General features: G+C 34.1%; 1 long non-coding RNA gene and 1 pseudogene across 1 annotated transcript; one reads left to right on the top strand and one right to left on the bottom strand.

Annotated features, from left to right (window-relative positions):
* Positions 1-294: 294 nt before the first annotated feature.
* LOC125860431 (uncharacterized) lies at positions 295-986 on the bottom strand. Its single transcript, XR_007445853.1, has 3 exons — positions 940-986; positions 451-569; positions 295-346 (listed from the first exon to the last, which is right to left on the bottom strand). It is a non-coding gene; the product is annotated as an uncharacterized LOC125860431 (long non-coding RNA).
* A 2,835-nt stretch (positions 987-3,821) lies between these two features.
* Positions 3,822-11,208, top strand: LOC125859125 (AT-rich interactive domain-containing protein 5-like; annotated as a pseudogene).
* The last annotated feature ends 3,685 nt before the right edge of the window (positions 11,209-14,893 follow it).

Here is a 14,893-nt window from a genome sequence, read left to right as displayed (position 1 = left end):
TTAATTTTTGCAAAATCAAAATTCGATTAGGCCTTATATATATCTCACGTGCAGGGGGAGAGGGGCAAATCCACCTCTTTTGCCTTCAACCCCATTTCTCATGTGTGCAAGCACATACTTTTTTTTTCTATATCTCTATACAAAGCCTATCGAAGTTTACAATTCCTTATTATGAAAAAGCGAGTTCTTCCTAATCCACGAGGGACACTTTCTTTGAGATACTACAGACATTTTTGTGATGCATATCTTCACTCAAAAAATTAGGAAACACAAAACAAGAAGAAAATGATCTTAAAGTTACCTTCTGTATTTTGGCACCATATTTCTCTGCCTCCTCATCTACAAACTGCGAGATAAATTAAATCTTGTCAACGTTACAGTCTATCGATCTCTTCATCATCCTCAAGCCAAGTAAGTTTAATGTGTGTCTTTTTGCTTTGTTTAGCTGACCTGTCCAGTGAGAGTATACAGTCTGTTGTAAATCCCATTGTCTGCTATCCCAAGCACTGAAAATAGATGTCTGGGACTTTCACCGGGATTTTGGAGAGTGTACTCGATGTAATACAACCCTGATTAATAAGAGTGACAATTATCAACGGCTCAAAAGATTGAACGTCCTCACATCATGTGCAAGTATAAACTCTTAAACATTGAAGCAGAGTCACAACTACTTCAGTGAGATAAACTCACTTAGTTTCTTAAATGGCAGAGGCGGATTCAAGATTTTAAGTTTACGTGTTCTAAACTCTAGGAATGAGAGTTTTTCTTATTGACTTAACGAAAATCATTTCATAATAGCACTTTCCATTGTGTAGGCACAATAGTATGCATTCCGTTTCATGGCTTTATAAACAGATCACTATTCAATTTATAAGTAAACCTCAAATAACCATTACATCGAGGCAAGTTTTAGCGAGAGTTTTAGATTGTGTTATATACCTTTAGAAGCTTTGCTATCTATGAGTTTTGCTTTCACTCCTGGCGGTAAAAGCATCAACTTTCCCGAAAGATTCCAACTTGGTGAAATCAGCACCAAGGCTTGTGATTACAATGCTGACTAAAACAACAGATGATCGAGTTCATATACACAACAATTTAATAAAGCTCAAATGAATCGATCCATCACCAATGTCCAACTAATACCATTTCAGTTAGAAGCTTCTGGAGGATAGAAAGCTAAGAGTGACCTTACTCCATCACCTATTTGCCAATCTGCAAGTAATTCTTCATTTGTTAACATCATTTTCTTCTCATTCTCTTCGTGTTATAGCAAATCTCTTTATTCCTTGACAGAGATCATCTCTTCTCAAGAACAATGAATTTAAAAGTTTTATGTCTCAATATCTAAGCCAAAAAGATCCTATATTTGTTAACAATGTTGTCTGGAGAAAAAATTGGTTCTATCAATGGGGAATAGACTGTTTAAAATGAATAGGAAAGAAAGAGAAAAGCTATTATGAAGAAAGTCATGTTGGGAGAGTTACCCCATGATATTTGCACCAAGGTCATATTTTTATCAAAAAAATCCATAAAGTTTTGGTATATAACAATATAAAATTTGATGTACTACAAACGTGAATCGTTTCAAGTGAATTATATATCAAAAGACTCAGAACATCGAGAGGATTTCATATCTAAATTTTGGTACTATTTATTGGTGATTTTGAACTGATCGAGATTGAATAGTCAATGCATACTTCATGTATAATCAATGTATACTTCATATATAATGAAGCTATATTTAGTTTTTTGAGTATATCGTCATCTATAAATATGCTATATTAAATAGTCAGGACTCATTATATACTTTATATGACTTTTAACAAACTACTCCATATTAGTATATAAATAGTCAATGTATACTTTCAATGATTTTTTAATTATATGACTATATTTATTGTAAATTAATTACTAATTTATTATATATAATTGAAATTATTCCTAAAATTTATTTAAAAGACCAAAATAAAACATTACTAGTAAATTAAGTACCATTTTAGTCAATTTCTCAGAAAGTCTCACATAAAGACAAAGAATTAACTCATATCCTACTCACATTCTTCAGTTACTTAGTACCAAAAATATTTGAAGAAGCAAAAGCCACCATTGGAGTGTTAAGCTCAAGATTGTTTCCTACTTTGTTAAGCAACTTTGCTTCATCAACCTCCGATTTCAATAGCAGATTTCTACCTGTTGCTGAATTTGATGGATTCCTGTAAGTTTTTTTTACTCATCTGCATTACTTGTTTATCTATTGAATGTTGCTTTGTTTTTGAAAAAAATGTAAAAACTAAACACATTTGAGATGTGGATGAAGTTTTGATGTTTTTTCCGGTGAATTGGTTGGCGGGTGGACCTTTTTTTAGTTTTCATTCTGTTTAGAGTTGAACATACGGGGATGAAAAACAAGATATTTTTTTCTGTTTGTTTTTGTATCCTGAATTTTGTTTTGATGAAACTAGGGTTAGGGTTTTTTTGTGTGTGTTTGTGTGGAGGAATGCATGCTTTTGCTAATAGATTTTATACGTAAGGGAGTTTGGCCAGGAAAATTGAGAGAATTTGAAAAAAAGGTATTTTTTTCCCTCCAAATCACTCGCAAAAACTCAAAAACAACTCCAATTTATATTCATAGCCAAACACAACTCCGATTTCAATTGAAAATCGGAGTTGTGTTTGGTTGTGAATATAAATTGGAGTTGTTTTTGAGTGATTTTGAGGGAAAAAAGTGAAAACAACTTGAATTTTAAGTTATTCATGAATTTTGAAATGAAGTTATAGAATGAAATTAGATATGAAAAAAGTGAAAACAACTTGAATTTGAAACAAAGGTATGAAATTTGTAGAGAATCATATAACTAGTGGAATGAGTGATGCATATCACTTTTTTTTAAAGTTATTTCTTCCCTTTCCTTTTTCTTGAGAAGATGAGTATTAGAATGTCGAAATTTGATACATATGATATGTTGCATGTGACTAGTTGTCAGAATGGATAAGAGTGACATAGAGATGCTGGACGTTGAAACGAATGTCCCTGCTAGTGATGTCCTTGTGTCCAATGAGTCACCGATCAAGTACAAAAACGGTGTTAAGACTGGCAAAAGCAATGCTGAGGACAAGACACATGATCAGAGTGATTCAAAGGGAGAGGACTCGAAGAATGCTAGAAGTGAGACAGAGGACCAGCTCAACTCTAAGAGTCAGCCAGAGGCAAACGTCAATATGGTGTTGGAGAACAAAACACCTACTATTGATGCTGGAACAGATGATATGGTAAGTGGCTACGTGAAGGTGACTGATGATAAAGTACAAAATATTGATGAAGGAGAAGTGAATGATGTTCATCAGAGTGAGAAAATGATCTATGAGGTCAATCAGAATGGGAACAATATGTTGGTTGATAGATCAGTGGACTCTCAGATGAAGACAAATGCTACAACTATTAACACTGATGGTGATGCTAGGTCGGACAAGTTTCCTAAAGTGACAATCGAAGTTACAAATTCTTTTATTGAAAAGCGCTATAACCAGCTAGTCCAATGTTTCTGATCAATCCTTCAACTACAAATGCTGGACAACATAGTGGGGAAGCATCTGAGAATATTTTTGCAATGGTACATACTCTGATATACTTTAGGAGTCATCTTTGCTATGTTATTTGGTTCTTGAGATCAAATAATTCATTTACAAGTACTAAACTTTTAACTATGTGAAATTGTTGGAAGCCAATATTTTATACAGTGTGCATGTGGAGGTTATATTCGATATTTTTGTTATGTAGTGTGCAATTGTTTTTAAAATGATCATTTGTTTTCAAATTTTAGATGGATGATGGTGAGGATGATGAAGGCTCCGCTGAGGATCAAGCTGCATTTATAGGAAAACTAGACACCTTTTATCGGGAGAAGGCGATGGAATTTAAACTACCTAAGTTTTATGGTCATCCGCTTAATTGCCTAAAGTAAGTGTATCATGATTTTATCATTGAGACTTTTTATTTTCATCTTGTTCCTCGTACATATTATATCTTATTATATTCTTCGTGCTAGGTTATGGAGATCTGTGATCAGATTAGGTGGCTATGATCGGGTAAGCCTTTTATTCTGCACTTGTATTTTACTTTTTTAGTTGAATCAATAACCGCAGAGGATATTAGTCACTTCCCCAAAATGTCCTCAGCTAATCGGAAGTAGTGGGTCAACAATCAAGTGCAATAAGTCAAGGAATTATTTATGGATTAACCATGATCTTGTTCACACAGCTGTGTGCAAAGCATCCTTGGAGGGTTATGTTTCTCTTTCCAAATATCACAGTGTGAACCTCGAGTTGTTAGAGAGGGTATTCTTAATTTATTTTTAAGAAACAGGCAATGTAGCTCCATAGTTTATAGTATAATTAAAAAAATTCAAGTGGTGGTTGTGTATTTTCTTCTGTTACTAGGTTGATAAATTAATGATGCAATATGCTATGAGTCTGTGAGATGAATTTTATGTTATTCCCACGTACTTTTGATGGTGTACTATTAAGCTACTTTATATCTGTAGGTAACTGGATTCAAGTTGTGGCGGCAAGTGGGAGACTCCTTTAATCCCCACAAGTGAGCATTTAGTTCGGCCTGGTTATTTCTGTTTTTCTGGAAACTTGATATGAATATTTCTCCTTTACTTGTCAAACATCAACTTCCCTAGTATATACTATGTAAGGTAGATGTTGTCTGTCATTGTTTTACTGATGATGTGCCAAGATTTTGAAGTTTATTTCTCTTGTTTTGGATGTGAAATGTTATGATATATTTTGGGTACATGTGAGAGGAATAAGCGGCTTGGTTGCTAGAACAGTATATCAGAAGGTGGTAGAAGAACAATTGTTCATGAACTGTATAAAACCTTAATAACTACTCCCGTTGTTTTAAATGTTAGTCTGATTTTGACTTGACATAAACTTTAAGAAAGTAAATATTTTTTTTAATCTTGTAGTCTTGGATCAAAATAGCACTTGGTCCAGTTATTTTACTTAAAATTATAACAATTTTTTTGAAATACAGAATAATATGAATTAGGGAGAAACTCCATGAAAGGAAAATTAATGATTCATATAAATTTCTTAGTAGGAAATGTCCCGAAGAAATCCAACGAGTAACATAATCTTGTTATATAGAAAAGAGTAACTATTGCCTTTTTCTGATGAATAGTATAGTTTTACGATTTCATCGACTAAAAAGGTTATCAAATGAATGGTAATTACTTTAAAGATATGGTACCTGAACACATCTCAACCCCAGCTCAAGAGCGGTGGTTTGTCCTTTTCCATATAAAGAGACCAATTTCTCATCCCTCTTCCGATGTGGGATTTCTTAACATTCCCCCGTACGCCCAGACCTCAACTAGAGTGTGAACCGTTATAAATAGGGATCTAACATCGGTGAACAACAAACTGGGATGAGTCTAACTCTAATACCATATAAATATATGACACCAGAGTCTACCTCAACCTCAAAAGCTAACTCATGAGGGGAGGTTTGTCCAAGTCCATTTAAGCAGTCCAATTTTCCATTCCTCTTCCGATGTGGGACTTTTTAACAATTACAATTGAAATGATCGAAAAGGAAATGTGAGTTAATGTATGCTCAAGGTTGAAAATATCATAAAAAGACTTTAAAAGAAGATCCCCTTAATTACATAATTTTAAATGGAAATTGGGAATTGAATTCATTATAAGATCTATTTATCCTTTTTAGAAGATAGTATGCTGCCACTCGAACTCGAGTCGAGATGCATTAGCACTGCTTCCTAAGAGCAATGTGTCTACCAATTTAACCATAGCGGCTTGTCTTGAACTCATAATAGCATATGAATAAGCAATTGTCGAGATTGAGTAAGCTATTTTAGTTTAGTAATGACTCAAATAGATCAATGACAGTAAAAATTTGTTCAACTAAGAATTTTAGGTTGAAGGTTCATTTTAGATTTGAGTTTAGATAAATCAAAGATGCATAGAATGTACCAAAATGTCCTTAATCTTGTGGTCTTGAATATGTCATGTGAGTTGTGACACGTTGGAATTAAGAATTGCCAAAAAAGGGAAGAGACATTCTTTTCTTTGAACTTGGTAACTTTGGAAGGAGGCATTCTTTTTGTAGAGGAGAGAGTATTAAAACTACTAAAATTGAAAATACAAAGAAAACATGAAGTGCTTTTGCAAAAATAACAACATAGATTCCAACATCAAGCTATAAGCTTAGTTGCTCGGACTCTACTTATGACACGTTGAAATTAAGAACTTCCAAAAAAGGGAAGAGGCATTCTTTTCTTTGAACTTGGTAACTTTGGAAAGAGGCATTCTTTTTATAGTGGAGAGAGTATTAAAACTACTAAAATTGAAAATAGGAAGAAAACATGAAGTGCTTTTACAAAATTAACAACATAGATTCCAACACCAAGCTATAAGCTTAGTTGCTCGGACTCTTCGCTTTTGGTGCCACACCTGTGTCGACGCGACATGGGTGTGGGATCCGTGTCCAATTTGGTCAACCAATTTTGGGTGATTTGACCAAAATCGATGGGGTAAGTGTGGATAATTTTAATAATTGTTTGTAATCAATATAAAAGCTAAGGTGAAATTGAAGAAAATGAAATACCTTTTATCTAGAAATTTCTATGTCACTCCTTTTCCGTTAATCTCCTTCCATATTCTCCTCAAGTTCTCCCGTAATATATCATAATTTAGGTTTTCTATCTCTTCTTTTAAATATTTTAATTATTTTTAGGTGAATCCCCGCACCCGTATCCCTACATGGATCCATATCCCCAAATCTTATCACGAAGGGTCCAACATCTATACCCGCACCCGTATCGGACACCCACACCGAATCCGAGCAACTTAGGCTATAAGTGCTAAGAAACATACACCGCATTAACAACAAACAACAACATACGCAAGGAATGTTGCATCTTTATTTCTGTTAGGTCTTTGTCAAATATAGAGGACCAGGGATCTTATACACGTATCTGAGTGGTGGAAATTGGTTCTGGAGTTAAGCACGCAGGGACTTGAAGCCTAAAATATTTACAGATGCTTCTGAATAGGGAGTTTAGACTTTATGAGATACTGATGGGATGCTTCCTTATGCTAGATTTGCTCAATGTCAAATGAGTGTCAATGTATGATGTCTCCAATTAGATGAGTAACTTAGAATAAAGAATGGGGTTGTAATTAGCAAGATATCTTTTGATCCTCAAATAAGATAAGAATTTACTGGAATGATAATCAACTGAATATATAAGACAATACCAACGCCTTCTATCGACTATTATACGACTTTCTCTAAATTCTTTTTTTGGTGCACTGATAATCTTCTTTCTCAGGACTTGCACTACTGTTTCTTGGACATTCCGCAGCTTCTATGAGAAGGTAATAACCTGAAGTTCTCTTCCCTTGATAGTTATTAGCATATTTTAACTATTGTCCACCATACTGCTAATATTTGGTATAAGGTGAGTTTCTGGGACCTGAATCATGTCACCTTGTTAATGGGTAGGTGGTTTGTGATGTTATCTTTCATGTGGGTTGTATGGAAGGAGAGGGAGAGAGGGTTTGAAGGGATATAAATTGATTTTGTAAATGTAAGGATTAGCCTTTTTATCTCTAGTTTCTTTTTTGGTGCACCTATGAGGTCCCTGCTTGTATAGATGATTGAATGTCTTTTGTAGAGGACCATATTTTTTATAGGTTCTCTATTTCTTAGTATACAGCTTGTATACAGGATTTTCCTCAATCATTAACAAATTATTTAACCTTATCAAAAAAATTGGTGGGTGCTTTGTGAAGTATTAACTTAGAAAACTTCTACTAACTATCCGTCTTTTGTGGCCTATAAAGTCACTTGAATAGTTTGCGTTTGCTTCTTTTCATTTTCGTGGTTCTGTTTTTCTTCTTCTTTAAAGTAGGTTTGATTACATCTTTGATTTTTCATTATATGACTGTGAGATGGTAGCTGGGCATCCTGGCTCATTTTATCTTATTCTCCTCTTCTCCTTAGCTTTCCACATTTTGAAATGCCAAACTTAGATGTTTAAGTCGAATAAAGAACTTCATCTCCATGCATCTATTCTTATATGGTGATTTTGAATAGAATTTTTTCTAAAAAGTTATTTGTCTCTTACATTTTGTTTCTGTACATTCTATTCTCTCATGATTTCACTGTATGTTAGTTATTTCTACCATATGAAAGGCATAGGACACAAAATGGAGAGCTTCAACTTCCTATTGCTCCTCCTCATGTTTCTTGGGGTATTGACAATGAGGTAACATTGTGTTTACTTTGTTGTTATGTGATGTATCTTCATATCTCCTGTATGTTGTACACCTTTTAATTGATATATGGGGAAGCCTATTACCCTAAGTAGTTGAATCATCGACGTATTTTGACTTTGATCAAGCTCTCAAAGTTGATCATGGAGATCCTTCTTTAGTTGACTTAGACGGAAATCAGTAGGGCCTTACTTTGGAATAAGGGCCACTAGGAAAATACTTTTTTTAAGTAAGGAGCAACTCGATTTAAGATTGGCCATATATGGTTGTGTCCATGTATAGCCAAAGTTTGTATTTGTTATTGTGCACAATGTATAACTAATTTACTTTTTTAAAAAAAGAAGCTAACTCTAACATGCTTATGGTCAAATATTTTGAAGGAAATGAACAATAGTTGCTTTGAAGACATAGCTAACTCAATTCAAATTGCATACTTTTGCTTTCTTTTGGTGTAAACTGTAAAGAGGAATTTGTAAATGAAGCATAATCAATACTTAGTCTCTTACAATACCTATAAAATTGGATAGGGATTTTTTTTCTCACTTGTAATTGCTACAACACTTGCTTAGTACTAGCATTGTAAGACAGTTACCTTTCTCTAGAAAGGACGTGTAGCGAATAAAGAAAAGTGAATTCATTGTTCAACCAGAGTCCAGAGGCAGATCTAGATTTTGAATTTTATGGGTTCCTGCAATGATCAAGTTAATATAAAAATAATTGTGTTCACAATCAACTTTTTATAAATACTTTGTGCATTTCTTAACAAACATAGGCTATAAAAAAAACACGGGATCTCATGAACCCATATCTCAAGGGTTAGAAGTGGTGATGGGACAATCATATATTAAAGTCCTTGACAGAAGTGGGGTTGGACTAGAAATGTACTTGTAGAGGGAGTTGGTGGGTGCACACCTCATGGATGTCTCTTTGCAGTTCAATGCTCCCGCTGGTCGCATTGTTGTCAAACACCTCAATCTCCCAGTCTGAGCCTTTAGTGAAGTGTCTGAAGGGTCGTCAGATTGGACCATTATATTTAAATGTACAATAAAAAATTGAATGAAACGATACCAAATGTTATCTAGAAGAAAGCTTTTGATGAACTTTACTGTTCTGATTTGATTATTTTCTGAAGCTGGCATTTTGTTTTGACAAGAATTAGGTTATGGAGTTGGTCTTTACTTCATCTAAATATCGAATCAACTAATGTAGCCTTGTAGTATATGTATATATATACAAAAATGAACTATTTAAGGTAATTTTGCTGGGAAGTGGTTACCAAATTTCTGCATCAGGAAGGGCAGTAAGAGATTCAGCTGTTTGTTGTAGGCTAGGCTGGTAGGAGCAACACCTTCTTGGTTATGGTGAGGTTGCTGAGCCAATTGTAAAGGTCTGCTGCTGAATCCTTGTAGCGGACTCTGGGCATTGATTTTCGTAAGTTTGATCCTGTCTATTGCCATGTACAAGTAATTTTGGTGTTTTTCATCTTTTATAGGACAAGAGTGCCAACAATACGCCAAAGCGTGCGAAGAGCCTAAAAACTAGTGGTAAGCTTGTTCGTCAATTCTTTGCCAACATTACTTCTTCATACAACTCTATCATTGAGTTGTTTTCTACTCACCATTTCCCAATATGAAGTCTGGCACCCTCCAAAACTTTGGCCTTTAGTGGCTGTTAGTTAACACTGTAACTATATCAGGATCATCATCCGAGAACTTTAGTTTTTGCTTTAACTCATACTCTATCAAAAAGGACTAGTGACCGCAGCAAAACTTCTTGTTGTATTCAGGTTCTATTAAGCACCAGGGACAAAATGAAGTGGAGCACCTAATGAAAGCTGCAGAAATTGAAACATCTAAGCCGTAAGTCGTACTTTATATTGATCCTTTCTTCTAATGTTTATCTCTCAAGTCAATCTTAAGTTATTTTGATGAAATCTAGAATGTTTCATTACAAATGCTAGTGGTACTTCATTTATTTTACGCTGCATCATTTGAATAGATATCTTGTACACCCGGCATTTTTTATCACCCAAAAGAAAAAGAGTACTAGGAATTTCAGTAGTATTTCTCTATCTCTCTCTTTTTTTGGTTCCTCTGTTTCTAATGTAAAGATAAATTGCTTTCCATCTGCCAGGTTGGATGTCCAAGTTGTTGATGTTTGACCCCCCATTGATTGGGTGAAAATCAATGTTCGTGAAACAGTAAGTTCCTCTCAGACTAAAAGAATTAAGAACCTCTTGATTATGCATTTTATTTCTCTCATGTGATTTGTATGATTTTATGCAAACAAAATGATTCCTTTGAGGTGTATGCACTGGTGCCTGGGCTTTTACGAGAGGAGGTATAATACCAATCATGCTACATGTTTCCATCAAGTGCATTTTCAATTTGTTTTCGTCTTTTTACACCATCTCAAAGCTCTAATGCCCTTATTTCTTGGTAAACATAGGTACGGGTTCAATCTGATCCAGCTGGTCGCCTGGTCATTACCAGTCAGCCAAACCAACTTGACAATCTTTGGGGTGTTACTGCCTTCAAGAAGAAACACACCTTGCTATTTATTTTACTGATTTTGACTTTGATAGAATAATTCAATCTTTGCCTTACTTGCATCTTTTTGGGCTGGTAATTTTCTCTGGTAAAGAGAAACTGTCATGCAGAAAACTTGATATTTCTTCAATGGATCTGAAAATTATATCGTTGTTACGTTTCTATTTGTTGATCACAACACTCTAAGAAGTCTACAACAATCAAAAGGTTCTCCATTTGTAAGTTGGCTGACATAATTATTTTTTCAGGTGGTCACCTTACCTGCTAGAATTGATCAACTTCGGACCAACATTGTTGTCACCCTCATGGGTGTCTTCATGTTCATGTGCCCTTTGCGCAGCAAAATCTGTGAGTTAACAAAGCAGGAGCATTGCCTGAAGCTGAAGGTGGTGGAAGATGTTTATCAAAATATCAGTAACACCACCTTCATTGTTGAAGACTCGTATAGCATCGGTAAGTAGCTATCATGGAGTTTTTCTCCTTACAAGCTCCTTGCATATGGTTTGATTGTGCGATTTGTCGGGGGGTCTCAACTCCCATCCCATCTCCCCAAAATCTTTTTCTTTCTTAGTTAGGCCTAGCCTACTGTTTCTTCTCAACATTAGGAAGATGATTGTGGACGAGATTTGCTTGAGAATAGAGAAAAAAGTAGAGTTTTGGAGGATGAAAATTGCTTATTTGGTAGCAGGAAAAGAAGAAATTTAAGGAAGAGTGTTACTAATGTCTCTTGAAAGTCTTGTTTATAAGCCCCTTAAATTTATTGGGTACTAATACCAAACATCACATATCTAGGAAATATTAGAAATAATTGCTCCTTTCGTTTCAATTCATGTGACATTTTTGAAATTTTGAGATTTAAAAAGGAATATTTTCTTTAATCGTAGTTTTTCGTATGTCATTCAAATATTTTGAATTCAGTTTTATATAGTTTTTAGATATATATATAATTTTTTACTAAACATTTAAATATTTCATATTCGATTCATAGTCAAATTAAATAGGTTTGACTCTTGAAATCCACGCCACATAAATTGGAATAGAGAGAATAAAAAAAGAAGCATGAGTCAATATATATTAATATATCAATATCAATTTCTCCTTATTCTCAAACTAGTTGGCATAACACAAGTTTCAACAAAGGAAAAAGGTGATTATTACGGTAAAACCATTTTTTTGGGTACCAAGTGCCACCAAAAATTTATAATATAATATCACATACATATAGATGATAGTGTATATCTAGAAACTAATTCCCTTCTTCATATAAATTTGAGTAATGGTAAAGATGGAGAGCTAGTGAATGATAGGGTCTCAATTTATAGTGGAAAGTTGAATAAAGTAGGCAAATTCACTACTATGGAAATGAAACCAATAGAGGCCACATTGTTGACTATTTTTTTTTTTTTTTGTAATTGGCCTATAATTGTTGGTGGTATTGAACAAAAGATGATGAATATTGTATATAACCTACTATGGAGATGGTGCTTTTGGCAATAAGTATACTAGGTCAGTGGGGTCTCACTAAATGTAAAATCATGTTTAGTCTCCATCTAAAGGAGATGTAATTTCTTAATTTTATCAATAATTACCTTCTAATTGATATAAGTGTGTAGAAATATTTTTTTTTTATCAATTTTAATTAGAAGATAAAATTCAAATATCTCTTTATTTCTATTATCAACATATATATCATTCGTCTAACTAGTTTATTAATATAAATGAAATATACCTAGCTTCTACTCACTAGTTTATATTATAGGTATAGTATATATATCTTATATATAATAAATGTATATTTTGTAATCGGATGATTCAAATCTATAATTATATCCCTTATTTATTTTATTTCCTAAAGGTCAGAGGTGTATCCAGGATTTTGAGATGATGGGTGCTCTATAACAAAAAGGTGGATCTAAGATGTAAATTTTGATCGGTTTGACATTTAAGTTCTTATCACTGAAAACCATTAAAATTTTAAACTTATAGGTTCAAAATTATTTTCTATCTATCCAAACCACTTAGAGAGGTGTTACCCGATTTTAGAAAGGAAAATAAAACAAGATAAATGAAAGATTCATATTCTAACCTCACAGAGGTGCACCCATCATCATTGCACGACATTATATGATACTTTGGGTGTGGGTTCATACTTCTAAATTTAAATATTTTTTTAAAACAATAACACTACTATATATGATTTCTGGAGGGGGCATGAGTTCATGTGAATCCGGTGACCCCTTTCTGGATAGGCCTCTGGCAAAGGTTAGCTCCAAGATGCAAATTTCTAACTGATGGAAATATGTTCACGAGAGTATACATCTGTAATGATCCGAAAGGTTATTTTTGAAATTTTTCATAAAATTACCATTTTACCCCTCTCATTATCGATCCCGAGGAATTTCTAATTGAGTTTTGAAGGTTGATTTCAAACTTTGAGTGAAAGTTGTGAATTTATGAAAGTTTTTGAAATTCAAAGGCTAAAGTTGTTAGAAAGTGGTAGAATAGGGTTTCGTCGATTCCATCAGTCCCGAAATGTAGAAATTGGTCTATGAGAGTCGTCAGTTTTAGATTCAGAGTCTTTTTGAAGATTTGAGGTCCTAAGTTGGAAATTGTTGAGATTTTAGCCTTTGGGTTGACTTTGGTGAACATTATCAGTTTGGATGTTTGGATCAGAATTTCGAGAGTTCCATTGGATTCGGGGGTGATTTTAGGCCTAAGTGAGGTATTGGTTGGATTGACGAGAGGGAGTTGCTCGGATGGTAAGCATCCCTCACTTCCAACCCGAAAGTTGCGAGTTCGAGTTACCAAGGGAGCAAAAGGGGTGGGAGCTCCTAGGGAGGGTAAGAAAAAAAAAAGGTATTGGTTGAATTTTTAGAAGTCCCGAGCTTGATTTGGCCTTTTAGGCGTTATGATTAGTTTCTTGTGACTTTCACGGATTTCGGATCAACGAGACCTCAGATTCGTATTTCGATAGTTTCATTGAGTCCAAACTGTCGAGTGTAGTCAGTTTGCATATATGGTTTGTGTGTACGGGATTCCAAACGGTCAATTCAATGATTTAAGACTTGGCTATTTTATTTTGGTACTAGTGTGCCTCACGATTGAGAGGGATTTTGATCGCTTTCACGAGGGACAGGTCGCTTTCACGAAGGGCCTGTTGGCGATTGTGACCCTTGTGAAAGCGAAGGCCGATATATTATTGGGGTTCGCTTTTGTGAATTAATTAGTTGTCGCTTTTGCGACATTGAGAGGGGTTTTGAGCAGAAATTTTGCTGTTTAAAACTCATTTTTCATTTTTGAGCTTTGTAAAATCCTTGGAGAGAATTTTAAAGAGATTTCTTGTACTAAATCATTTTGGTAAGCCTTTGTAGCTCTAAAACTTCATTTCTATTGGATTATTTATGAATTTTAATATCAAAACTTATAATTTTGATTGGTAAATGACAAGGATTTCAAGAATTTGAGTTCTAAAGTTAAATTGTGATTGTGAACTGATTTTATTTACTTTTTCGAAATAGTTTTCTCCAATGAGTTCCTAATGCCTTGGATAACATTTTCAAGTAAAAAATTTTGGATTCAAACTTTATTTTCGGAATTGGGTTTTTGAGTTGCTTTGACCCATTTTTCAAAATGTGTGAATTAAGAGTTGTTATTTACAAAATCTTATTGCAATTACTTGATTGAATTATATTGTGATTACCTGATTGAATTAGATTGTGAGGCTTTGAATATTATTCAGAAGGGGAAAACCCAAGTCTTGGATTGACTTTGATTGATTTGAGGGAAGTGATTTCTAAACCTTGTAAAATTCCACTTGATTGATTTTAATTAATAAAAATGGATGAATGGAAAAGACAATGTGTTGATCATAATGCTTTGTGAATTGCCTTGTTGTGGACCCTCATTTGTTGATTGATGAAAAGCCTTGATGGCATTGTTGTGGCCTTGAATTGCTTGAATTGTTCTCTCTTCCTTATGGTGTGAAATTGCTTATTTGCATTAATTGTTGTGCACCGTAATGATACATGTAATGTTTA

This window comes from Solanum stenotomum, chromosome 3, assembly GCF_019186545.1.
Source record: "Solanum stenotomum isolate F172 chromosome 3, ASM1918654v1, whole genome shotgun sequence".
NCBI lineage: Eukaryota > Viridiplantae > Streptophyta > Magnoliopsida > Solanales > Solanaceae > Solanum > Solanum stenotomum.
This window is presented reverse-complemented; position numbering and strand designations above follow the sequence as displayed.